We start from the raw sequence: 27,866 nt of genomic DNA, 5'->3' as shown, positions 1-27,866 counted from the left end.
TGGCTAAGCCATGTCTCCGCAGTAGTTGTCTCTACTTAGTTTTACTAGAATTTGTGTTGGGTGATATTTAGTTATAAATAGCGCCGGCGTCGCCGAAAACTCTGAGTTCAGCCAGTTATTTTGTGTCATGTCATTGGTATAGGACCTGAATACAACAGATTCTCTCATTCTGCTTTGGATGTCCTGCTGTCTCAAAATGGCTCAAGAAGGCTGAGCTCAACAAGATCCAGATAAACATGGAATCCGCAGGAATCTGTAGAGCTACGGCGCTCGTGTTTGGATTCCTGGCAAAGGAAGTGAGACCTACGTGACAAGGGTCAGCCTTATCGAACCGCGATCGAATATCCGGAAAAGGTTTAAGCAACATCACGTATCAGCCAATTAAGACATTGTTCACCTTCTGACTGGGAACAGTCCTTATTCCCTGCACCTATTCAGAATTTAATGGCAACAGGGAGGAATATGTGAACGCGCGTTGGTACAAGAAAATCCGTTGTACATAACAGTAGAACTCCCTGAGTTGTGGGAAATTGTAAACAGCACGATAGATTCAATTTGCGTCAGTCATGCAGTAAATATGTCTCACACAATTGCAAAACAGTCACTGGAAGCAGTTGCTTTCATAAATTACCCTGGAGTACTCGAATGGCGTAATCTAAAAAGGAACGACCACATAAAGTTAATCGCGACTAAGTCAGATGCCAGACAGGGATTCACTGGAAGAATCGTGTGATAGATGATGACTTCTTGGGCGGCATCGATACTTAGTCAGGGCAGCATGCGACCCGCTGGCCGCGGGTTGAACACCCCTGCGTTAGAGGGATCCACTCCGAGCATTATACGTGAGTGGCAACTGTTAGTGAACCTCAGAGTATGTCATGTGAGGAATGACGTAATCAGGGAAGTGCTACTTACACGTTTACCGGAAGTCGCAGCGCGTCGCAGTGAAGTATCCGCCTCCGCCTGTTACACCCACACCCTCTTAGAAACGTCATCCAAAACGGTACAGACCATTGAAATAATAAGAATCAATGCCTGCAGTAAGCGTGAATTTGTATGCTGAGACAGTTTTGTTGTGACAGTCATCCACGCCCTAGCTTCCACAATGCTGCCACGCCCATAGTGAAGAGGTGCGATTGCTAACAGTCGGCCTGCTGACTTACGTTTGCTGCCAAAGGAGTGGCCTAGCTGGAGGCGTTGGCCCCAACGACTTAGGGTTCTCTGTCACGTTTAGGTTAGGAATGTTTTTGTTATTAATACGCCGTCTTCAGTAACTACATTCTGTTTCATTATTTCATTCCACGCGTTCCGGATCTACAACTCCAATTTGATACGTTGCATTGTCGTTTCTTGGCGTTACATTTGCTTCAGTTACTATCTATCTGTAAATGAACAACATAGTGGTTAGTTCTACGCAAAAGACATTAAATTCATAAGTAAAGTGCTCTGAAATATTATCTTAGCTCTGTAACGTTGTTGGATGACGATTTCAGACATAGGTTCCTGCCTTCTGTTTGTTGCTGGAGTCACCGTCTACAGCTCATCGGAGCTTTTCGGAGTAGTTTTTTTTACATGTGTACAGTGTTGACAGTGGCGTTCATATAAAACCAACCTCCAGTATTCCCCACGTTGCTTTACATCATAGGGTTTCGCACCATTCAGACTGAAGTGGTGAGCGCTGCCTACTGCGAAGTTCTTATCAATCACATAGCTGGTATTTTATTCAATAGGCGACAGTGTGGAACTATATCAAATGTATTCTGGAATTCCAGGAATACTGAACCTGCACACCTGGCCGCACCTATGGCCGTTTGGATGTCGTGTATGAACAGAACGAGCTGAGTTTCTCAGGGTTCTTTGCGGACTATGTGTTGATCCCCACTGTAAGATAACCAGATAGCTGGTGTGCTTGGATGTGTGTGACCAAACCACGCTGAAGTGGCGGCAATAGGTCAGCAGTGCGCCAGAGGGGCGAATGCCTGCGCCGTTTCTCGCTAAATTAATCGTTGTGGCACCAGTGACACATTTCTCCTGTCCGCCACTCATCAAGAGGAGAAATTTTCATCAAACGGATACACGTAATCGTTTGAGCAGCCCCTGGTGGGAAAATCGAGTAATAAGCGCAGTAAGTGCTACGATTTAATAATTGAAAATAAAATGCAAATACAGATGCGCAATGAAGAGAGATGTGCGTCTCGTGTAAAAGTTAATATAATGTAGTGTTAATACAAAGGGAAGAGACCTAGTTTGTGGTGCGGAATTTGGCAGTCGCCTATTGGCTTATTTCGAATGGAACAGCTGGAGGCAACAGCAACACTAGTCTCCAGGAAACCTCGAATCGGGAGCTATCTCTGAGAGGAGTCTTGAGACATGTCGGACTTGCCCCAGGAGCGGCACAAGTCGTACTAGGTACAACGTGTTTCAAAATAATGTTTACAAATCTGATTACATGTATTTAAGAAATGAGGCTGGGATGTGTAGAAAGGAGCAGTTTGCGGTATAATGTTCAAACAAACGTAAAGTCTTAGTAGCCGTTTAACAGAGTTCAGTATCTGCGCTATGTATTGCACGTAGGAATCAAAGCGATATTCCAGTTCCTCCCATGTCTGGTCCAGCATGGCCTCATTAATGATTGCAATTGATGCTCTGATGAATGCTCGCAATCCCTGCAGGTCCCGCACCAAAGTCGGTACACAACATCCTTCACAACCACCCCCCTCCCCCCCCCCCCCCACAAACACACACAAAATAAAACAAAGGCGTTACGTCTGGAGACGCTGAGGGGTCAGGGTAGGACATGGGTCCTCCTCTACCACTCCAGATATCTGGAAATGTGTCATCCAAATCCTTCCTAAAGATCGAGGCCCAACGAGCAGGATGTCAGATTGCAGTTCTATGACCTGTGTAAATGGAAACGGTTCTGTCTACATAAACAATCGACATTATTGATGCTTCTGAAAGGAAAAACGGTCTTACCACATCGCCAAGAAGCTGATGACACCACACGTTTACCTTTAGAATGTCGGCCACAATTTTCATGCTAAAGTGAGGATTCTCAGAACCCCAGATCGTCACCTTACGTAGGTTTTGCTTGAAAGTAAGCTTCGTTCGTCAACATCCCTTCAGATGTTCAGGGTCATTATCTACACGACTCAATTCAATTTCACATTCTTTTAACTTTGGCCTATTATCAGGCTGAAGAGCGTGCAGTAGCTGCACCTTAGACATGAAGCTTCAGTCTCTTGTGTAGTACCCTGAACACCGTCGCTTCAACTGTCCTGATATTTAACAGATTGATTTGGTTCGGCTCTGGATTAATGTGTGTTGCAGTCGTTCCACATCTGCATCAGTCATACTCAGATGCTCCTCATAATATTTCGGGATTTCTTGAGCACTGTTTACCACTGTCTAATGGCTGGACGTCATGGTGGTGTGCTCCTGTAATGGGTTAGGAGGTTCTGCTGGACCTGGATGTCAGATCTGGTGTCTATCAACCATTCCACACATTATGCGATCTGTTGGGCAGGGCGGCCATTTTTGTAAATAACTAACCTGGAAAACAAACTTTACGTGTGTGTGAACACTATGCCACAGACCACAGCTTTCTACCTATCCCCATGTCTGAAATACACACATCAAAAAAGGTTTGCATCGCCACAGTTCCCAGAACTCCTGATGATAAACGTTGACTGTGGATATTGTATCACAGACACAGTACCTTTGATTGTTCAGAGATGTCACTAAACCCACCCAAAGATGTAAACAACCATGCATGAGCAGCGCCTATTAGATTGAGGGGATCCGACAGCCGATCAGTTGCAGTCATTCCACCAGGAAGGAGGTACACGACGCTTTTTGTCTCTAGTTTATCCATGCCTAGACGGTCAGTACCGCAGTTCGATCGTGTCCGCATAGTTACTTTGTGCCAGGAAGGGCTCTCAACAAGGGAAGTGTCCAGGCGTCTCGGAGTGAACCTCGACACCATGCTGCGTGGTACAGATGGGCCCAACAACATGCCGAACGGACCGCTCAGGATTGGCATCACGTTCTCTTCGCCGATGAGTGTCGCGAAAGCCTTCAACCAGACAATCGTCCGAGAGGTGTTTGCAGGCAACCCGGCCAGGCTGAACACCTCAGACGCACTGTCCAGCGAGTGCAGAAATTTGGTGGTTCCCTGTTGTTTTGGGGTGGCATTATGTGGGGCCGACTTACGCCACTGGTGGTCATGGAAAGCCCCGTAATGTCTGTACGATACCTGAATGCCAACCTCTGACCGATAGTGCAATAATATCCGCAGCATATTAGTGAGACATTCGTCTTCATGGACAACAATTCGCTCCCACATCGTGCACATCTTGTGAATGGCTTCCCTCGGGATAACGACATCGCTCGACTAGAGTGGCCAGAATATTCTCAAGGCATGAACCGTATCGAACATACCTGGGTTAGATTGAAAAGGGCCGTTCATGGACGACGTGACCTACCAACCTCTCTGCGGCATCTACGGCAAGTAGCCGCTGAGGAGGGGGACAATATGGATCAACAGTGCCTTGATGAACTTGTCGATAGTATGTCAGGACGAATACAAGCATTTATGAATGCAAGAGAACGTGCTACTGTGTATTAGAGGTACTGGTGTGTACAGCAATCTGGACCACCACCTCTGAAATTCTCGCTGGATGGTGGTACAGCTTGCAATGTGTGCTTTTCATGAGCAATAAAAAGGGTGGAAATGATTATGTTAAACTCTATTCCAATTTTCTGTACAGGTTCCGGAACTCTTCGAACCGAGGTGATTCAAAACATTGTTTGATGTGTGTATAGGTAATCAAAGTTATAAAGGGTGCAGAGCACTATAGTATCCTATTCCTTATCCTATTTCTTATAACATGATACATGAACTGGAGTGGCAATCATTGAAACCACGGCGTTTTTCGTTGCGACAGGATCTTCTCATGGAATTTCAAACACCAGTTTTCTCCTCCGATTGCAAAAACATTCTGTTGACACCCAGCTACATAGGGAGAAATGATTATCACGATAATATAAGAGAAATCAGGGCTCGCACAGGAAAATTTAAGTGTTTTTTTTCCGCGTGTCGTTCGAGAGTAGAACGGTAGAGAGACAGCTTGAAGGTGGTTCATTGAACCCTCTGGCAGGCGCTTTATTGTGAATAGGAGAGTAATCTCTTGGATGTAGATGTCCTCACTGGTACCTCTTCCAGATTTGGTACTGACTACCTGTATTACAATCCGTTGTCGACCTTCTGCATTCTGGAGATTGTATCCTCGTATTTCTCATAGGCTACGTATTGTTAAGCCTCAGAATAGTATCCCTGGCGGACTCTAAAAATTCGTCCAAATTCTACCTTGGCAGATCCCAGGAGGCGAAATGCCTGTATCAATGACCAGTTGACCGCCAGCTTGGGGTTAATACTGAGCGAGCTGCCGCAGAAACAGAAGTTGTCGCGGTACTGGAGGACAGCTGAATGCCCCCGTCTGCAAGCGAATCATAATGACATCACGGAAGTCGAGAGGCACAGTCAAAAAGAATTTCTTAAGGAAAACTAGGTACAAGGCAACTTCGAGTATTCAAGTGTCGAGCCAGCAAAAAAGAGCCTCTGAAAGGTGAAGTTGCGAAAGTCTGAAGTCACTAGTGGCGATAACAGGGAAGAAAAATCGGGACACATGGTATCACAGCCATCCCCTCCCCCGCAGAGCGCGCGGGAAGCGCCAGCATAAATACTCCACCTTTCTTAACAAATGTCTGATTGCTGATTGCCGGCAGCTCAGTGCGTAGTCTCAGCCCTTGGGTCAGTTGCAGCTACCCAGTGTGAGAGGGGGAGGCTATGCAGGTCGACCCTCAGCACGCTTATCTGTCTTCAATCGTCCACAGGACCCAAAATCCGACTGGAAGGATGCTCCAGTTGCAAGCTGCACTGCCAACTTCCAAGGCGACAATGATGGGGTGCTGAAGGCGTCACCATCCTGCAGGCCTGCTAAAAGCTTGATCTGTGTGATCTTGGCGCTATCTGCTATCTTTCTTCGAGTGAAGGGGCCACTGCAGCTGTTCATCCCGTTAAAGTGGCAGATACCAATGATGCCAGCACCTGTCTCCTGAATGGGAGCTGAGAGCTGAACCCATGCTTGCCAGCGAGTACTTCAGATGGACCTGGGGTAAGATTCCTGAGTGCAAATCTTTGACGTCAATAAGAGCACTTTGAAGATCGATACACAGAGCTGGAGGCCGTCGTATTTCACAGGTTCACACCCACCGCGTGGCGTAGCAGCCATCGTGCAATGCTACGGTGTGCTGTTTTTATTGCTAGTCGAGTGCATGCTTGCATTCCGCTGTTGATTAGACACTGCACTGCCATTTCGACTGAAGTGCAGCGCTTAGGAAGCCAATCTTTACTGCCTAATAACTCTGTCACAGATGTTTTCTTGCGCTGTTCAGCGTATCTAGGCCATCAACACTGCATCCCGCCCAGCTCTCTCCTGACAACTGTAGGAGTATGGAACTCGACCCCTATGATATGTAGAAGGAGGAAACGTGAAAACAGCAAAGAATTCTCATAGGTGGGAAGGAAAAATTACCATAAATATTCCTAGGATTCTTGATGTATTATAAACAGAAATGTGGACCAGTTACAAGAAAGAGATACGATGAAATAACAAAAAGGAACTGTACCCGTTTCACGGAGGACTGGGCCTTAGATTTCTATTTGGCCACACAGATTTAGGGTTTTTGTCAATTTCCCTGCATAGCGTTAACTGAATTCTGGGATTACTGCTGCATTTTCGTCGCACATTCTTATCACGTACTGTTGGTGGCTGCGCCTGCAGAAATCGATGGCAGCGGGAGGCTTAATGCCAATTGTCCTGCAGTGTGCTTCGGTTACCTTCCGACAGGTTTCGCATCTCCTGTCACGCATTCTGTACAATGCACCGGCTACTCACTCGGGTGTGAACCAAATGCTCGCTTTTGGGACGATGGAGTGCTACATCGTGTTATTGTCTTCCACTTCGCCTATCCCCACTACCGTCAGGAGAAATATAACTTGCCGTCACTTTCATTATTAATGTGCCACAGATGTATGGGATTTTGATAATAACAATAAGATACATAAAACTAGAAATATAATAATAACAATAATAATAATTTGCTTAGATAATTGCGTAGTACATCGTTTTAGCATACCTTCCAAGAAACTATAGTTTAGAGAAAGACAGCATCTGAAAAGTATTTGACCAAAAAATTTCAGAACAACGTGTGTATGCACTAAGAATTAGAATAGCAAGAAATCTCATAACTTTGACAACGTTGTAATTTACACACTATAATAATCTATGTGTATATTTACCATCATCCGTATTTCACTTAGCAGTACGATTGCGAACACAGGTGTATAGATTATGGCTTTGCAAGAATGTAAATGGAGAGAATGTGGCTTCTTTCTGTCGTTTCCACCTAAGTTCATGAAGTGAGATTATCTGTTATTTTTTCTAAGTGGATGGTGTTTCACTTTCTTTCTTACCTTACCGAACTTCCTGTGGTTGCGGTTGTACCTGTGAACGTGCGCCTCTACCTAGTTGAAATGTTCACTGCAGGCAGTCGGGACGCAGGTCCACTTGCGTGGCCAGACGCACACTTAAGATGCTGAAAAATATCCTGTGTTAAACACAGCTTGTAAATTGAAGAATACATTGCTGTTCTCGCGAAGTTATCAACCTTCTTTATTCTCCGAGAGATTTCCAAACACCTGCAGATTTCTGTACGTACAAATACACTGCTCAAGAGTTAGGGGAACGTTTCTTTGTGCGTCTGACATACTCCACTGTCAAAGAATTGAGGACTAGGTATAGTATATTTATCTTTCGAAACATAGAGCAAAACAAAACATACTTACATCCTCGATCGTTTACACAAAAAGAACTAAAATGTTCGATAAGTGTCGAAAACAAAGTGGAAAAAATAATTCACCCCGTCATAGTGGTGCTTTTTATTTGACTTTGAAAGCTTCAGTAACGTGTATGCCCTCCATCAGTATTTATCACTGTCTGACACCTAAGTGCCATGCTCCGTACAAAGGTAGAGAGGTCATCCTGTGACATCCGTTCCCAGTCTTTAAAGAGAATGCACGAGAGTTCTTGAAGAGTCTGTGGTACAACAGGGCGACCAGGGACACGTCTGTCATGTGTGATCCACACGTGAGCGATGGATTTAAGGTAGGGTCTTAGCGCCGCTCATTCCATTACTTCAATGTCCACGCTTCGTGAAACATTCCTGCAGACGTCCGCCACATAGGCCCTGCCGCTAGAAGGAATTCAGGGCCACCACTGTATGCAGCAGCCACATAATCCAGCAGTATCTGTTCGTTGTTCTGCCTGGCGGAAAGGACACCATGGACAACTAGAAGATCCGTGAGGCTATCAACATGAAGCCTCCTCCTAATGTTACAGAACCTCAAAATATATTGATTTCCTGGGCAACATTTGTTGCACACGAAAACGACCATCACGTTGTATCAGAGGATATCTGGACCTGTCTCTCAATGACACGTTTCGTCACTGATCAAATTGCCAGTTGACATGGGAATTGCTGAGCTGAAGGTGAGCTGCAAGATTTTGTCGTGTCGAGCGCTGTCTATTCTTGTAACCTTTTCATTACAGTCTGATCGGACACAGTGGCTTCAGTAACCGTTCTGAGATCGTCTTGCAGTGTTCTGGCGGTATCCGTACGGCGCAGCAGCGAAGAGTTGGCCAGATATGGATCTTGAAGTAGGGATGTAATGCGTCGGCGACCTTCTTTAGCTCGCTTTGCTTACTGACCTGCCTCCATGTAGCGTATCTACAACCTGCGGATGATACATGGAGAGGCATTGGCAGCTGCAGCAACACGGCTGGAAGTCTATCCTTCTTGGATGAAACAGACCGCCCTTGCAAGTTGCACTGCATTAAAATGTCGCATTACATATGCTTGATTAAATACAACGTCCACAAATGACACTGCCATCTGTGTATGTCACTAGAAAACACTGGGACAACGGTATTTACTCCCTTCTGAGGGGCCATCTGACAGTGTAATGCATAACACAGCCAGTAGATGGCGAATGACTTTGTTACCTACGCTGAAAACAAATATCTCAAGTCTTGCAATAAGAATACAAGAACCGCCTGTATCAGAACAGATTGCACACACTGCACGTTGATATACGTGTTTCCCAACTCTTCCGAATAGTGTAGAAACACAATCCCCAAGCATGGTCCCCCTGTCCCCTAATTTCGGTCCCCTAGGTTCACTTCTTTCCAGAGCTACTTGTAATTTCCTTTCAGAGCCATTGCTACTTGAGAGTGAATTTCACGCAGAATCTTTCAAGCTACTACCAAGATTCGTCGAATCCGAAATAGCTTCCGTGTCACAGTTAAATCACTGCTGCTCTTAACTGTTCGCTATGCTAGTTTTAAACACTTTCAAAAAACGCCGATGTAGTAGAGAACACGCCTACGTACTACGATATCCGCTAACAAAGGACATTACAACACAATATTTGGCATTATATCGCAATTAAAACTTTTGTTCAGTTTATTGTTTGCCATACGACTGAGATTTGTCTTGTTGAGTAGGGGGATTAACTTTCGACGATGGAATGTGTAATTCCTGTAAATAAACCGAACATGTTCCGTAACTGTCTTCGTGTGTATTTTCTCTGGCGTCTCAGCAGATATTGCCAATGCCGCTTTTGCAACGTAGGACAGAAACAGTTTCGCAAATGCTGATCATCAGGTCTTTTATACGATGCCCAGTATCAGCAGAAGATGACGTAATGTTTCTTGTTTCGGACAAAACATCTTTTAAACTGGAATTTTATGTACTCATTTAACAGAACATTCGAAAAAAATTCCATTTTCAATACCCTCTGTTTGTGATGAGAAAGAACTGATGATCTTCGCTGGAGTGGATGTTGCGATAAATACATGATGAGCAGTACTCGCTTGAGCTGACTCCATTCACACAGTATGAAACAGGTATTAGCAGTATCTCCCGAAAAACGAGAAAAAAACGTTTTTGATTATTACGAAAGATATCCTGTATATCCTTGCAGTTAAATATATTTTATCAGAATTTTCAAACATTCTCCTGCGAACCTCAGTTTTTCTCGTGTTACTGATGCACTACACGAACCTCCCTAAGCAATTTTGACCCAACTTCGTAGACATGTGACTTAAGTTAAAAAAATCTTTGGAGGTGAGACAACCATACGACTTGAGGTAAAGCTAGGAAGGATGTGACATGTAACAATAAGCATATTTCTGCAATACCTGTAGCAGTTTTAACCAAACGAAGTACACGTATGATTTTCTACGTGCGACAATAATACTGAAAGTTGAAATACCTCCAAGAGAGAGACATGGGAGAGAAAAATGAAAATAATCAATATTAGTATCCAGTCCCTAGTTTCATGGGCAGCTATACTGACTGCTGACAGTGTCATTCATATTTACATTCCTGTTTGGTTAAAAAGAATAAATAAAACACAATGAAGATTTACAGAAATGTTATAAGTAAATAGACCATCTTGAAATCTTTTACAAGAACCTCAGAGTGTTAGATCTAGTTGTCATCACAACTTCTTTCCCTTAAACTAGAGTCCACTTTTCATGTGCTGCAGAACCTCGACTCCGCAAATCTTTCAAATGGCACAGGAAAGAAAAGATACTGGGTAATGTAATTAAAGACCCAATTTTAACAGGAAAGGGAGAGCTTGCAATAGCTGTTGTTCCAAGGATATCACACATACAAATGCATAGGATTTCTAATATTGAGGAACTGCAAATTTCCAGTGAGAATTAAGTTTTAAATAACTACTCTATCTCACAACAGCAGACTTTTAAATCTTCAGAGTGGATTTGCGATCATATTTTATCTCCTATTCAAACCTTCATGTTGCTTGCTCAAAAGTAGATTCTCCTAAGAATGTATTTATTGTTATTCTGAGAATGGGGAGTAAAACTACTGTTTCTAATCAACTTTTGTATCAAATTAGTGTCATCGTATTTAATAAAGGATTTTACTGTATGATCTCTGTATTGTACTATATGTTTAAAAAAAATTAAATATAATTAATTGGTTTTCACGTTACTGATATATTTGATATGTTTTACTGTCTAATAGACGACGGATAAAAAAGTAAGCAGGCAACACTAAATGACCAGCAACGTACAGTATTAAATATATTTAAACTGAGTCATCTGGTTTTCGGTGAGGCGAATAGGATTATATTCTTGTGAACAAGTATGCCCGCTTCCCTTTCAATTTTCCCTATTTCATAATGAAATGGCCTATGACCTAGGATCCTGGGCGGTGGTTACGGCTAGGCCGACAGACAAACATAATTTCCAAAATAAGTTTAATTAAAGCAAACCAGCATTGCGCTCATTAAATAACAAGCTACAAAGAGTTGCGCAAAATTTTGCATAGCACTTGCAAATGCTATCGGGTGTCCAATTAGCTCGCTTTTACAATCAATCAAGTTATGTGCAGGATTCAAACCCAGCACCAGTTCACATTACTGGATGCATCATTCTGCAGGACTCTGGTAAAATAGGGCGATCACTGGTACTTCTTAAACACTTAAACAAAATTCATTTAAGAACATACAATAACCGGTTCAAAAAGCAGGTGGCTCTTCAAAGTATCACAGGCCTACATATTGCATTTCCCACGCCCATAAATATATGTAAAGCAATATTTCGCAATACTAATCAATACTCTGTAGAACTAAAGAAACTGGTACACCTGCCTAGCATCCTGTACGGCCCCTGCGACCACACAAAAGTGCCGCAACACGACGTGGCATAGCCTCGACTAATGTCTGAAGTAGTGAGGAGAGATTCGACGCCATGAATCCTGCAGGGCTGTCCATAAATACGTAAGAGTACGAGGGGGTGGAGATCTCTTCTGAACAGCACGTTGCAACACATCCCAGTTATGCTCAATATTGTTCATGTCTGCGGAGTTTGGTAGCCAGCGGAAGTGTTTTAAACTCTGTTGCTGGAGTCACTCAGCCGCAATTGTCGTGCTGAAATTGCCCAAGTCCGTCGGACATGAATGGATGAAGGTGATCAGACAGGATGCTTACGTCGGTGTCACCTGTCAGTCGTATGTAGACGTCTCGGGGGTCCCATATCACTCCAATTACATACGCCCCACACCATTACAGTGCCGCCACCAACCTGAACAGTCCCCTGCTGACATGCAAGGTCCATGGATTCATGCGTTTGTCTCCATACCTGTACAGGTCCACCCGCTCGATACAATTAGCTTCATCTCGTGCAGCCATCAAGGCTACATGAGTGGGCCTTCAGCTCCGAAAGCCCATATCGATTACCGCAGCGCCGTATTCTGCCTGTTTTACGTATCTCTGCATTTGAATACGCATGCGTTTACCAGTTTCGTTGGCGCTTCAGTGTAATTTAAACCCCACAAATAAGATTACATTAAAGCAATAATACTTGTCTCTAATCCCGATAGCTATTAATTCTTCAATAATACACCAACAAAAGTTTTGGAAAATTTGGTACAAGCGTAATGCAGCTAGGTTGAAACAAGAGAAAACAGTGCTGATGGTGGAAGCCTAAGCGCGAAACAGCATCGACTGGGGCAAGCTACAATACTCGCCCAATATAAATTTTAAAACTGGGAGCACTCACCGAGCGCCTCCAGACCAGCTCTACCACTCAAATCTATTCTCCTCGTACATCCTGGTACTGAAATGAATAAATGGCCAATTTAAACCTCAGGGCAAATAATATTAAATTCCTAACCGTGATAACAGGAATAAATTAACGGGTCGAAGCGATTTGACACCAATCAGTAAATGATCAACTCTTTTCAAGTCTGTCGGCACAAATAACGGAAATTTTCAAGAATGATTGCCTATCGAAGTCACGGGGTACAAACGATACATATCGAACGCGTGATCGTAAATCGATCATGCGATTCTGGTGGCGCAAGTTATGAGTATGTTTACGGTGGTCGCTACAGCAACGACAAAAGAAGAGAATTACAAAATTACTTGTATTTCCAAAGGAGACGACTTATCGGTACCTTACTCGTCGTCAGTGTTGTCACCATGTGAAAGTCCATTACGGTGGTCTGAATCGATAATTTGGAAGAGTCGAACAATTTATTCTTCCTGATACTCGTTCGCTTTCCGCATTGCCCGCAGTGAAATTGTAGAGGTATTTCAGCATCGAAACTGTTCTTACGAAGTTTTATACAATTCACACCACCACAGTTACACAGTCCCTTCTTTCCTCGTTCAGTAGTACTCCATACTTGCGACTAAAAGTCGAACAGTTTTGTACACTGCACAAACATGGAATTAGATTTTTCCATGAGAGAGAATCCACCGAAGAAACGTCTAGAGCACCAGACATCCCACTCACTAACGACATAAATTATCTGGGATTCCCTAGCAACTCACAAATAATTCGCGGAGGTATGTAATGTAGAGCAACTGAGGGAACGACGGAAAACATAAAAATGACGATCACAAATAATTGATCACAACGCCCGCCACTAGAGTCGCACGATCGATTTCTGATCGCACGTTCGATATATATCGTTTGGAAGCCATCACTTCGATAGGCAATCATTCTTGGAAATCACCTACATAACAAACACCAAGTAAGGAACCGATTGCTGACCAATAAGGATTCAAGTTTCAGCAAATAGCACTAAACCAGATTGAGGTATACGTTAAATTCGGCTGTGCGGCCAAAGTGCACTGCAACAGGAAGTGTACTGAAGCGTGTTCACCAAGTACAGTCCTGTTTCGCCGAACAGAGGCTGTTCCAAGTCGTGACTCGTACACGTCTTCCTTCGGCCACGCCCCATCACCCAGCGATTCCTTCACCCGACGCATAGCCATCCACGTCACCTCCTGTCCGCACGCTGACACAGGAAACACGCCGGCGTCGGGCACCGGGCCACGCGCTGCTGTGGAGGCCCCCCATCACGTTGTCCGCTCGGAACGTACCGCACGCTCCTGTTGCTAGCTGGAACCTCCCTTCTCGATCGCCCGACAAAGACATTCACTCAGTGAGCCCGATACAACTGTAAAAGGCTCAGAAGTCGCCGCGCATCCCCTGTTGCCAACTGGAACCTTCCTTCTTGTCCACCAGACCGAGACTCCTGTAAAAGACCCAAAAAGTTGCTGCGTACGCCCCCACGGGCACTAAACGCAAAGCCGTTGCTGGGTAGTAGCCAAACTGTGTAATCATGCACAATTTTTATAAGACCAGGTATAGCTCACATAATATTGGAGACATATAAACAATGATTTTTTGTAACTCCATACGGGAATGGAATTGTAGAACACATAACACATGATAAGAAGAGACGTCTGAAGAATCTAATATTATAGTCCCCATAGAGACTTCAGCATAGTCCTTTGCCATTCTTGGACAGTGTTCTTAGCACAGAGTGAAAGGTTCAGCCAAGCGGTTCTAGGCGCTTCAGTCTGGAACCGCGCGACCGCTACGGTCGCAGGTTGCCGCGCGGGATTAGCCGAGCGGTTTGGGGCGCTGCAGTCATACTCTGCTGCTGGTTCCGGCTGAGGTTGGAGTTCTCCCTCGGGTATGGGTGTGTGTGTTTGTCCATAGGATAATTCAGGTTAAGTAGTGAGTAAGTTTAGGGACTGATGTCATTAGCAGTTAAGTCCCATAAGATTTCACACACATTTGAACATTTGAACGGTCGCAGGTTCGAATCTTGCCTCGGGCATGGATGTGTGTAATGTCCTTAGGTTAGTTAGGTTTAAGTAGTTCTAAGTTCTAGGGGACTGATGACATCAGATGTTGAGTCCCATAGCGCTCAGAGCCATTTGAACCATTTGAACCTGGAAACAATCAGAAAGCTGTGACTGAGCTATTCTTATTTGTATCCTTTCTCCTGGGAGTGATAGCCCAGCATGGTGTGACTATGCAGGAGAACTGCAGAGTTTCGAAGGCAGAAACTGAGGGGTGAGGTGGATCGTAACCGCTCTTGGACAGCTCATTTGGTGAAATATAGTCTCTGGAAGACTTACGCTCGGGTTCTCGATCCAGCACTCAGTGTTTATCTGTCGAAAACTCTACCCTCCAACGCAAACCGGAAGACTTGTTCTCAGAAGAATGATTTTGGTTTGTCAGGAGTAAGTTAATAATGGGCATAAAATATCGCATACAATTTCGTATAGAAATGATTTACTGTTATAAATTCAGTAACCTGATAGTAGTCGTCCGAATTTGGGTTAAATGAATGGAGTTTATTGTATGTGACTATTAATAATACATGAAATAGGATATTTCTGAGTAACAGGAAGGTAGGAAAGAAAACCTTGCCAGAACCCCACAAAGACAGTTTTACATACTTTTGGACCGCACTGGATCGAATTAAGGGGTTCGCAAAGAAAAAGAGCTCGCTTGATAGCTGCGATATTTGGCAACAATTTGTTTCCCATAAATGTATTTTGTCTGAAATTAGTACTTCGCCTGGCTTGTTCATATTCTCCCCTGTTTCCCACTTTAGGTTAAACTTTCTACCCTTGTGTGTGTGCTACATGTTTGGTTGATATGGGGGAGGGGACCAAACAGCTAGGTCATCGGTCCCATCGGATTAGGGAAGAATGGGGAAGGAAGTCGTCCGTGACCTTTCAAAGGAACCGTTCTGGAGTTTGCCTGAAGCGATTTTGGGAAAGCATCGAAAACCTAAATCAGAATGGCCGGATGCGGGTATGAACGTCGTCCTCCCAAATGCGAGTTCAGTGTGTTAACCACTGCGCCATTTCGCTCGGTATATGGTACATGCAGCATGCTCTTCGCTCCTTCACGTGACATAGTATAAAGTCATGCATACCTTAGCAGCTGTACCAGCAGTCTTTTACGCAATCTGGTAAGTATTTTTCGTAGACTTCCTTCCTCACCTATTTTAGCCAGTACCCATTCATTGGTATTGTTGTGTTGGGTGAAGAGCCAATACCGTGTTACTACTGGAGGACGAAATGCACGCGTTTACCTCACGCAGGCTGGCGCGAGGATTGAAGGACTATACTAACGTGCGGTCTGGAACATGACAAGGAATTAGAATACAGAAAGCGGACGGAATTAGTTTGATACTTAACTTTAGTCCATTAATGATGAACGTAGCTCTTGACGGTACATGATTCACAATATTATCAGTTCAGAATACATTCTTGAAGAATATGGCGCCGTGCTAGGTCGTAGCAAATGACGTAGCTGAAGGCTACGCTAAACTGTCGCCTCTGCAAATGAGAGCGTATGTAGCCAGTGAACCATAGCTAGCAAAGTCAGCTGTACAACTGGGGCGAGTGCTAGAGAATCTCTCTAGACTAGACCTGCCGTGTGGCGGCGCTCGGTCTGTAATCACTGATAGTGGCGACACGCGGGTCCGACGTATACTAACGGACCGCGGCCGATTTAAAGGCTACCACCTAGCAAGTGTGGTGTCTGGCGGTGACACCACAGGTATACTTGACCTTAGCGGGCTTCTGCAATACTACGTTTCAGAATCATGCAGTTTTTTCTTTTGCAGCCTTCCCAGAGTTCATGATTCATGTCCATACAACGCCGTGCTCCAGATGTACAGTCTCATATCCGTCTTTCACAACTCAGTATCATTCTTCAATATAAGCTTCGCTACTCATCTTCTCATATATGTCTGCTTCAGCGGTTTTACAATCCCTTGCTTCTGTTATAGGGAGATTCCTTCAGTACTTGTACTGCAACGTCCCCCTTTATTTTAACTCGCCGTTCTTCTCTCAGCTGTTCTCTTCACTTCTTACAACTTTTAACGGTACACATACCAACACTGCTGTCTGTTCCCCTTTCTCCTTTATTCCAGTTCTGAAATTTTAATGTCTAAGGTCTTAAGTGGCACCATAGGAAAGAGCACAACAGTTCATCTTTAGAGGAGAAGACACTGCCTTATTGCCAATGTGACACCCTAAATAACTACCGGTTGCTTGTAGAAGGGAAAGAACATGGGGAAATCCACGGCATGGGCTGCAGGAACTCGGCGTACTCAGCTGCGGGTGTGTTCTCTTCTATTCTTTGCACCTGGCAGACTGCCCTGTGCTATGCCGAACCAGCCGCGTGTTAGTGGCGGGAGAAAGTTTGTTTACTTCGAGGATTCTTTCCGGGATGACGTATTATGCTGAGATATAGTAGTCTAACATCAGACACCGCAGCATCGCTCTCTCTGTCGGTGTACTCAGAAACGAGCAGCGTCATAGCTGCACAACTAATTGTGATATTTGAGGATAAGTTTTTAAATTGATTAGGCCGTTGTGTCTACTATCTGATGTAGATATGAATAAGCGTAAGATCTCAATATAAGGTAGCAAAGGGAGTCAAACGCTCAAAGAGTGCCATCGTTTCCATCTTTTCTTGTCACATTTTGTTTTCTGTTTCTGTTTAATCCTCCTATTACGAGAATTCTTCAACCATTTCTCATCAACTGAAGGACTTAAATTGTCAGTGGCTGTTCGCTCTCGTGGTGTCTTCTCTGATGATGATTTCTAACCACGAAACAAGTTACCATACTAAGTAAATGCTAAATGATGATTTATTATATTCTGCTTTAAGAAAAATCAAGGGACATTCATAGGAGTTGTCTACCCACAAAAAGCGTTCGATGTCTAAAATGGCTCAAGATGTTTGAAATTCTCAGAAAAGTAGTTGTACGTTAAAGTAAGGGAATGTCAGAATACAATGTGTACAATAATCAAGAGGGAGTAATGAGAATGGAACACATTAAGAACGAAGGACTTGGATTAAAAATAGTAAGACAGGGGTGAAGACTTCCGCGCCCATCTTTGAATCTTTCTATTGGAGAAGTAAAGAAAGAAAAGAAATAAAGTTTGAAGAGTGGTGCTAAAATTCGGGGTCAAAGGATATTAGAAAAAGAAATAAATGAGAACGTACATTTGTAACACAGTATTGTACGGAAGAGAATAGTGCACTGTGGAAAAATTGGAAAAGAACAAATAGAAGAGCGTGATGTGTGATGCTACAGAAGGTTGCTCAAAAACTGGATTGGTAAGATAAGAACTGATGAGGTTTTCCGCAGAATTTGCGAGGAAAGGAATGTGTGGAAAATACTGACAAGAAGAAGGGACAGCATAATAAGGCGCCAGTGAATAACTTCCATGGCACTAATGGCAGATCTGTAGGGGGTAAAAACAGTAGGAGCAGACATAATTTTGAATACATACAGCAAATAATATAGGAAGTTGAATGATAGTTCTACTCTGAGATGAAGAGGTTGGCACAGGAGAGGAGTTCGTGGTGGGCCGCATCAAGCCAATCAAAAGACCGATATCCAAAAACAAAACGAAATAAATTCTGACTTTATATCGTCAGTCTTCTGTACCAAGACGTAGAACCCAAATCGTTGAAAACTTTCTAACCTCCCCACAGAAAATAAAATAATATGAATAATACTCTCATTTAGCGTAACTACCCAACAGTGAAAATATAATACAATGTGACAAACCTATAACCTTTCAATAATTGACAGTCAAGTTAACCTGGTAAATTTTGGACGTCAGCAATGCTGCGTCATGGCCCTGATACATCATTCTGAATAAGCTGAAAAATCTTACCTTAATTAGGTCGCCGGATAACGCGTATATATCTGCTCCTATAAGATATTTTTCCTGGCGCAGCTAAGTGCAATGCTGGCCGATAGATTTGTCTTATATAAATGGGAAGAACTGATTTTTCTTTTCAATAATCGGGATGGCCAAGGATTGGAGAAATTATTGAATTGTTTGAATTGAGATTAATGTCAAAAGTTACTTTTTATGAGAAAGATTATTATTAACATATCTTCTTTTTTTAAAGATTTACATGGGACTTGATTAACAATACTACATATGCGCGAGGCTGCTTTTACCTTATCCTATAACGCACAGGCTCTGCCATCGCTGCACACGACCGGCCCAGCCAACACGATACACCAGACACGACTGCTCGCTAGCAACAACTAACTGCAACTGCTACACAGTTCCTACTGCAGTCAATACTACTCTTTGGTCTCAGATTCTCTTCTAGCTTACATATCGCAGGCAGCACATGAGCAATACATCGAAATTACATCAGCTCGAGTGCGCTAGCAACAAGTTCTCTAATTATGGACCTCTTACATAACCCTCCACTGGGGGGGGGGAAATTTGGCAGCGATGGTGAGTCAATTGGACTTGCCATGAGCAACAAATTTTTCTATAATCTATTTAGTTTACTAAGGCTTCAATCACAGAGTATATACATCATTGATAAGTGCAGAACATATTAAGAAATTAAATAAAGTGCACACGCACTGAGTACAAAACATATCATTTTACAAGAATTTAAATGCACTGTATAAGCCTTTACTATTTTACAGGAACTAGGAAAGGAATGGGAAGGATTGTATCATGGTTGTAGCACAGTAGGTTGCACGTAGCTGCACTGAAAGTCCATATCTTTCTACAGAAGCACAACACCAAGTGAGACAATCTGAAGTTCTCTTCCCTGAAGTATTTATCAGTGTAGCCAAGACACCGAAATGTTGTATTAATATTCAATGTTATCATTTTGGTAATACATTAGGTACACCAAACAGTGGGACCATAATAACATCTCCATCGTTCAAGGTGGTGGACAGCTTGATATGTCAAAACCATATTCTTGTAGAGTCCATACTCTTACATCAATGTAGAATTAGTGCAAAAACCAATATAGTGCTCCATGATCATGAGGATGGACAGGATAAACGGATATTGCAGTAATTAGGTCAGAAGGTGAAGGACACATTAAGTCTTATGCTAGTCATCATAGAATTACACTAGTGTATCAACCGATATGAACAATATTGAGTATTACGAAACACTATTCATAACTCATCTGACTGAATCAGTGGCATTCATTGGCCAGTTACAAAGTATTCATATAGTGTTACAAAACATTATTCAGTGTTATTCACAAGTCAATCAGTGGCATTCGTTGGCCAGTTACAAAGTATTCATATAGTGTTACAAAACATTATTCAGTGTTATTCACAAGTCATCGTTTAAAATAGGAGCTATTGAGTTACTGACATTCATTGGCTAGTTACAAAACATTATTCAGTGTTATTCACAAGTCATCATTTAAAACAGGAGCTATTGAGTGCAGCATCAAGTTACTCGTCTTTATATACGATATTATGTAAGTGACATAAGACATATTTAAAACGTAAGACATTGGAACTATTACTCAAGGTAGGTAGTCCAATAATACATAGACATAACGGAATCAATACACAGAAAATTTGCATATCTTTAGGACTAAAAATATATCTTAACCCGGTAGCATTATTTAGTTGTATACTGGTAATAGTTGGGACTCATAATAATAATTTTTTTCCTTTTTTTTCTTTTTTTTGCTAGCAATGTATTGCACTGGGATCGATAATTAATTGCTGGGGCATCAAAATATTTGCTTTTGACTTATTGCTAGAAATAAGGATTATTAACGTCATTCGTCATGAGTCAGCTGTAGCAAGGTTATGAAACAAGTACAGTATATGTGATCACATTCATAAATGATAGACACAACTGGGTAACAAAAAATGCAACTACTAGAACAGGTTTAATAACTAACAGCTTATAGCATATTAATATCCTGAAAAGCTTCTCCTGGAAAAAAATACAAAATGGATTATTCAGCTGAAAGAAGAAATGCATATTATGCTGAAAAATAGTGTACTTCGAATTAACAGGTAATGAAACGTGTACTTAATATGTATGTACTCTAGCTGTCTTGTCCAAAACATTCAGTCATTATACTATGCGACATAAGACATACTATCAAAAGGAACTGCAACAAATAATTAATTAACTACATAGCATTTCTTAACTAACAGTAAATATATAAACTTCATCATTATCATCATCTGCAAAAAAAAACTTCATTATTCATATTATCATAACTTCATACTGTCATCACCTGCAAAGAAAAACTTCATTATTCGTATTAGCATATTCTTCATATAACTATTCATCATCATTTATTATTATCTACAAAAAATAGACACTTCATTATTTATATTCATATTACCATTTACTTCATACAACTATTCATTATCATTCATTACTTCATATAGTATAGAGTTTCTTACTTCTCGCATATTTCATCATTAAAATTAACATCTGTAGTTCTGTCTGACAGTCTGCATCAATCGCCTTGTATTCTGAAAGAAAAATAATTAGTCAAGACTGCTATCATACGATGTGTACAGTATAGTCTGGTTAATGCTTGTTAATTCTGATCCATTTACTCTTCATGATAATATATTGCATTTTCTTTCCTTCATTCTGATGGTAAAATTTCCATTTCATAGTAAACCACTGTGGTTGTTTAATTCATTTCTTTTACACGGTATTGCTTTCTGAAAAATGATGAATAAGGATTAATATCTTGCATTTAATTCATATACCCATTAAATAAAAACTTGTTTCTAGTAATATAATTAAGCATACAGCATAGCATGACAGAAAACACATTAGGTCAAAAACATAGACAGGTTTTAAGTGCAAAAAATGTAGACACAGTATCATAATGTAGTAGCAAAAATGTAGAATAGTCAAAATAAATAAAAACTTGTTTCTAGTGATATAATTAAGCATACTGCATACCATGACAGAAAAAGGTATTAGGTCAAAAACATAGACAGTTTTCAAGTGCAAAAAATGTACACACAGTATCATAATGTAGTAGCAAAAAATGTAAAATAGTCAAGATGTTGAGATAACATAATGCAAAATGTCAATGTCAACTGGTGTTTGTTACATCTTAAACATTTCATAGTGCATACAGACAAAAATTCTACTTTCGACAGGAAAACAATCATACATACACAAAAAATCGAAAATGTGCATGGTCATATATATATCGACAAGAAAAGGGACCTGCTAACCTTACCGTGCCGGGCACTTGCCAGGAAAAAAATATTATAATCATCAGTAAATAGTCACATAAATATCATTGCATGAGTGCTCATATAAATATCAGGAAATGGCGGTACAGTGTGATAAATCGTAAAGTATGTTCATTCAATAAAGGGTTTAATATTGGAAATATGGTGATTGCCCTTGCTTTTTCTGGTTCTCAAAGTTTCAACATGTACCACATTGGGATGAGGAATGCTGCGAATTCTGTATGGACCTGCGTATAGAAGTTCAAATTTACCGCATCTACTCTTTCCTCTGTTGGATAAATAGTGTGTGCGTACTAATATCTTCTGTCCAAATTGAAAGTCACGGCGTGTACAGACCTGTTTTTGCTGTCTTCTTCGGCGCTCTGCGGCACGTTTGATGTTGTTGAGCGCAATGTCAATTATTTCATGGTGGCGTAGTCGATGAGATGTAGGAAAGGATACTAATTCTTTAATTTTGTTAGGTGGTTCAACATTTTTCAATATAACAGTCGGAGATAGCATAGTGGATTCATTTGGTATGGAGTTAATTACATCCTGGAATGAGAGTATGTGTGTATCCCAATCAATATGTCTTTTATAGCAGTACATTCTACACAGTTTACCAATTTCTTTCATCAGTCGTTCACAAGGGTTCGAAGAAGCGTGATACTTGGATATATAGATCGGAGAAATGTTTCTAGGTCGTAACATACGTGTCCATATCGCAGATCGAAATTGTGGTCCATTGTCGGAAATTACTTTCAATACATGCCCTACATGAAATAAAAAATGTTTTCCAAATGCATTCGAAATAGATTTAGCAGTAGCTTTGCGCAACGGAGTGAAGGTAACAAATTTCGAAGCGAGTTCAACAGCGACAAAGATGTAGCAAAAACCTCTATTAGTTCTGGGAATCGGTCCAAAAATGTCTACAGCGGCCATGTGTCTCAATTTAACAGGTACATTGGGATGTAACGGAGGAATATGTGAAGTCGTCTCTGATTTAGCTTTCTGGCAGATTTTACATGACGCTACAACTCGTCGAATACGCTTCTCCATGTTGGCAAAATAACAGTTCTGTCTCAGTATAAGAAAACATTTTCTGGCTCCATAATGTGCGTAACTTAAATGAGTATACCAAATTAATTTGTTAACAAGTTCGTCAGGAATGCATAATAATCAGTTGTTGCCGTCAGGGTGAGAGCGGCGAAACAGAATGTTATTGCGTACCGTGTAATGGTTTCTAATGGTAACGTTATTCTTATCTTGCCAAAGGTGTTTAATTTCTTTCCATACGTTGTCTTTACTCTGCTCTTGTGCTATGTCTCGTAATGACGATGAAATGAAATTTTCAAATGCCACCTGTTGAATATACATGACGCTAGAATTTGCTTGGCAGAAATTGGTTGCGATGTCTTGCTGATTGTTGCAGAGAGAACGGGATAGTGCGTCTGCTACAATATTTTGTGTACCGGGAATGTGAACAATTGTAAAATTAAATTCCTGTAAATGCAGTTTCCATCTGCTTAATCTGTCGTGTGTAAATTTAGCGGAAAGTAAAAACTGGATAGCTCTATGGTCTGTGTAAACGGTAGTATGTCTTCCATAAAGAAAATGCCTAAATCGGGTAAATGCCCATACAACACATAATGTTTCAAGTTCTGTAACAGAATAATTGCGTTCAGCAGGTGACAGAACGCGACTTGCAAAAGCGATGTTTTTAATTACTGTATTACCGTCTTCTTCAATTTCCTGAAAAATGTGTACTCCTAAAGCTGTGTTAGAAAACTGTCGGTGGCAATGGAAAAATTTCTAGTGAGATCTGGGTGTGATAAAAGTGGTGCGTTCAACAAAGCTTGTTTCAGATTGACAAATTCAGACTGCGCTTGGCTATCCCAGGACCAAATAGTGTTTTTACCCTTCAGTTGGCACAATCTAAGGGTGTCTAAAGCAGAGTAATGAATAAATTTACGGAAAAAGTTAATTAATCCCAGAAAGCTGCGTAATTGTTTCTTTGTCGTTGGAACAGTAATGTCACGTAAAGCTTGAAGTTTTTCCGGGTCAGGCGCAATGCCTTCTGCTGAAATTACATGTCCAAGAAATTTTATGGAAGTTCTGCCAAAGTGCGATTTGTTAAGATTAACTCTGAGTCCTTGTGCACGAAAAGTTTGCAACAGTTGTTCCAGAATCAGATTATGTTCAGACCAGTTAGCTTCTGCAATAAGAATGTCGTCTACATACGTTGTGATTCTGTCTTTTAATTCTGTCGGAAGTATAGTATTCAAACCGCGAATAAACGCTGCTGAAGAAATTGTTAAACCGAACGGTAATTTACAAAATTGATAACTGTCACCAAAACAGAGAAATGCTGTGTACTTTCTGCAGTTCGGATGGAGCTGAATTTGCCAAAATCCCGATTTCAAATCTAATGTGGAATAAACAGCAGTACCATGAAATTTCTGTAGAAGTTCTTCTAGTGTCTGTGGGCGATCTGTTTCATTAATAATAATGTCGTTGATGTGACGTGAATCAAGTACGAGGCGAAGTGAGCCATCCTTTTTCTTAACAATATGGAGCGGGTTTATGTACGGACTAACTGCTGGTTCAATAATACCTTGGTCAAGCATAGTTTGCAATTCTTTCTTAACTTGTTCTCTGTGAATATACGGAATGGGATAACGTTTGGCCTTAAACGTGTCGTGCTGTTTAACTTGAAATTCATACATAAAACCGGACATAGTACCAGGGATGTTGTCAAAAACTGGAGCTTGCTGTAAAAGAATTTTGCGTAGTTGCGTACGTTCGTCGTCTGTATTTGCACTGCTCTGTTTAACCTTATCCGAAATCATTTGTATAACGGCATAGTCGGCTTCGTCTGGTGTATTGTAGTTGTGAACATACGTATCTGTGAACAGTGTGGAATGACAGTTTATGTTACGTGATGCAGAAATGACCTCTGTCCGATTAATTGTTTGTTCTTCTGCAGATAAAGAGTGCTGAAAATCTAATGCCAGTTGTACATTTTCATCCTTTAACATTAAATAGGAATTTTGAAAGTCAATAATTGCGTCGTGTTGTACCAAAAATTCGTACCTAAAATAACATCTGTTGTCAATAAGGGAACGATCCAAACATTTGAGTGGAGCGTATGACCTGCAATACAAAATGATAAGTGTGTCTGTAATTTTACGTCTACTCCTTTACCAGATACTGCTCCTTTTACTTTAGTTTTGCCTAATGGTAATGTAGGATAAGTATTCTCTTTGTTACAAGCGTTGAAAGTTTCTTCATTTATAACCGACATAGGTGATCCAGAGTCGACTACTGCTGAAAATGTGGATGATCCAATCTTTACTTCAATGACAGGGTGGGAAATGGTTTTTTGAATAACTGGTTTTTCATGCAAAAGAGTGTCTCGGATGTCGTCAAAAGTAATAACATTCTCGTGAACAAGAGTCTGTGTATCAAAAGTATTGCTTACATCGCTGGAAGGTTCAATCTGTGCTGTATCTAGTCAAATTCTGTCTGACGTGCTGTTATCTGCGGGAGGATGCTGTGGCATTTCCACTATTTGTACTGTTCTGTTATTTCTCCCTGACGTATTACGTTGGGGATGATATCTACTGTCTGGTTCATTCATGATAATCTGTTGTCGCGGATGATTCTGCTGCTGGTAAGACCGACTGTTATGCTGAAAACTGTGCTCATTACTTTTACGTCTGTCATAATAATCGTTGCTATACGGCGTGTTGCGGTAGGAATTGAAATGGTGTGTTCTCTGTACGAAGTGATTTCCTTGTTGCTGTGTGTTACTATTTGGTGGAGCCGACGCTATACGTGCAGGCGGCGAAACATTAAAGCTTGGTTGACCTTGCAGACTACATTGTTGGCTAGGTATGCTAACCGACTGGTTTTGTTGATGTTCTGGGGAAAAACCTCTATTGTTGCCAAAATGTTTTTGCTGTTGCTGATAACTATGAGGATACTGATAATTAAAATTTTGTCTGTTCTCAAAGTTCTGGTAGTTCTCATTCCTGGACCGTCTATCACCTTTGCTATTAAAATAGCGTGGCTGATCGTAATTTCCGTATGCTTGTTTGCCTTGGTTATGATGTGAAAAATTTTTGTTAATGAAGTAATAGTCTGATTGCTGAACTTCCAAAAGCTGTAAAAGATCTCTGAATGCCGAAATATTTTCTTTCTGCTGACCTGTTAAAAGTGATACTCTTAACGATCGTGGTAATTTAGAAATACATAATTGGATAAGTGCTGATTCACTGTATGGCTCACTTAAGTATTGGTTTTGTTGGACCATGTGCTCAAAAAACTGCGTGACAGTGGGAAAATTTGAGTTCTCATAATTTGGTAAGCTAATTAATTGATCCTTGATTCCGCGCTGTGTCGTCTTCGACCAATACGCTGACAGAAAGGCATTCTGAAATTCTTCTACCGAGTAGCACTGTCTCGCGATCGGTCTCATACGAGTTGCCGGTTCGCCTTCCAAAAAACTGCAAATAAATTCAAGTTTGTGCGTCACGGGCCAAGTTGGTGGAAAAGCAAAGCTAAATTGTTGTATCCAATCCAAAGAGTGAACCTTTGTTCTGTCATTTTTAAATACCTTAAATTTCCTAACGGACAGAAAGTGCTTGTAATCAAAATTTTCGTCTCTGAATGTCTGAACAGGTTCAGGACTGTATGATAATCTGTTTGTCTGTGATTGTTCGGAATCTAAGTCACGTACTCTCTGTAAATTACCTAAATTGTACTGGCTATGTGAGTGTGAGAAATGTTCGGAAAGTGGCGTATGCTGTGATGTGTTAAAGGCTGAAATATTTTTCATGTCCGTCAATTCGTGCTGTAAAGATGACAATTTTCTACGTAATGTATTATTGGACGAACTTATCTCACTAATCGTCTGCTGTAAATTTTGGAATTCGGGTGTTTGATTAAACGAAACTGGTGATGTATCGTCTGATTTGGTGTCATTGTTATTTTCGATAACGTCAATACGACTGGCCAATTCATCAAATTTTTCAGTCAATGCTTTAACCTGATCATCATTTTTAGTGTCACAAGCATTAATTTGTTTTTGGATTTTACAGATAGTTTTGTTCAATTTCTTAACGTCTGCTTTAATGGCATCGGGATCCTGTATTAATTCTACACTCCTGGAAATTGAAATAAGAACACCGTGAATTCATTGTCCCAGGAAGGGGAAACTTTATTGACACATTCCTGGGGTCAGATACATCACATGATCACACTGACAGAACCACAGGCACATAGATACAGGCAACAGAGCATGCACAATGTCGACACTAGTACAGTGTATATCCACCTTTCGCAGCAATGCAGGCTGCTATTCTCCCATGGAGACGATCGTAGAGATGCTGGATGTAGTCCTGTGGAACGGCTTGCCATGCCATTTCCACCTGGCGCCTCAGTTGGACCAGCGTTCGTGCTGGACGTGCAGACCGCGTGAGACGACACTTCATCCAGTCCCAAACATGCTCAATGGGGGACAGATCCGGAGATCTTTCTGGCCAGGGTAGTTGACTTACACCTTCTAGAGCACGTTGGGTGGCACGGGATACATGCGGACGTGCATTGTCCTGTTGGAACAGCAAGTTCCCTTGCCGGTCTAGAAATGGTAGAACGATGGGTTCGATGACGGTTTGGATGTACCGTGCACTATTCAGTATCCCCTCGACGATCAGCAGAGGTGTACGGCCAGTGTAGGAGATCGCTCCCCACACCATGATGCCGGGTGTTGGCCCTGTGTGCCTCGGTCGTATGCAGTTCTGATTGTGGCGCTCACCTGCACGGCGCCAAACACGCATACGACCATCATTGGCACCAAG

The sequence above is a fragment of the Schistocerca gregaria genome, chromosome 1, assembly GCF_023897955.1.
Source record: "Schistocerca gregaria isolate iqSchGreg1 chromosome 1, iqSchGreg1.2, whole genome shotgun sequence".
NCBI lineage: Eukaryota > Metazoa > Arthropoda > Insecta > Orthoptera > Acrididae > Schistocerca > Schistocerca gregaria.
This window is presented reverse-complemented; position numbering follows the sequence as displayed.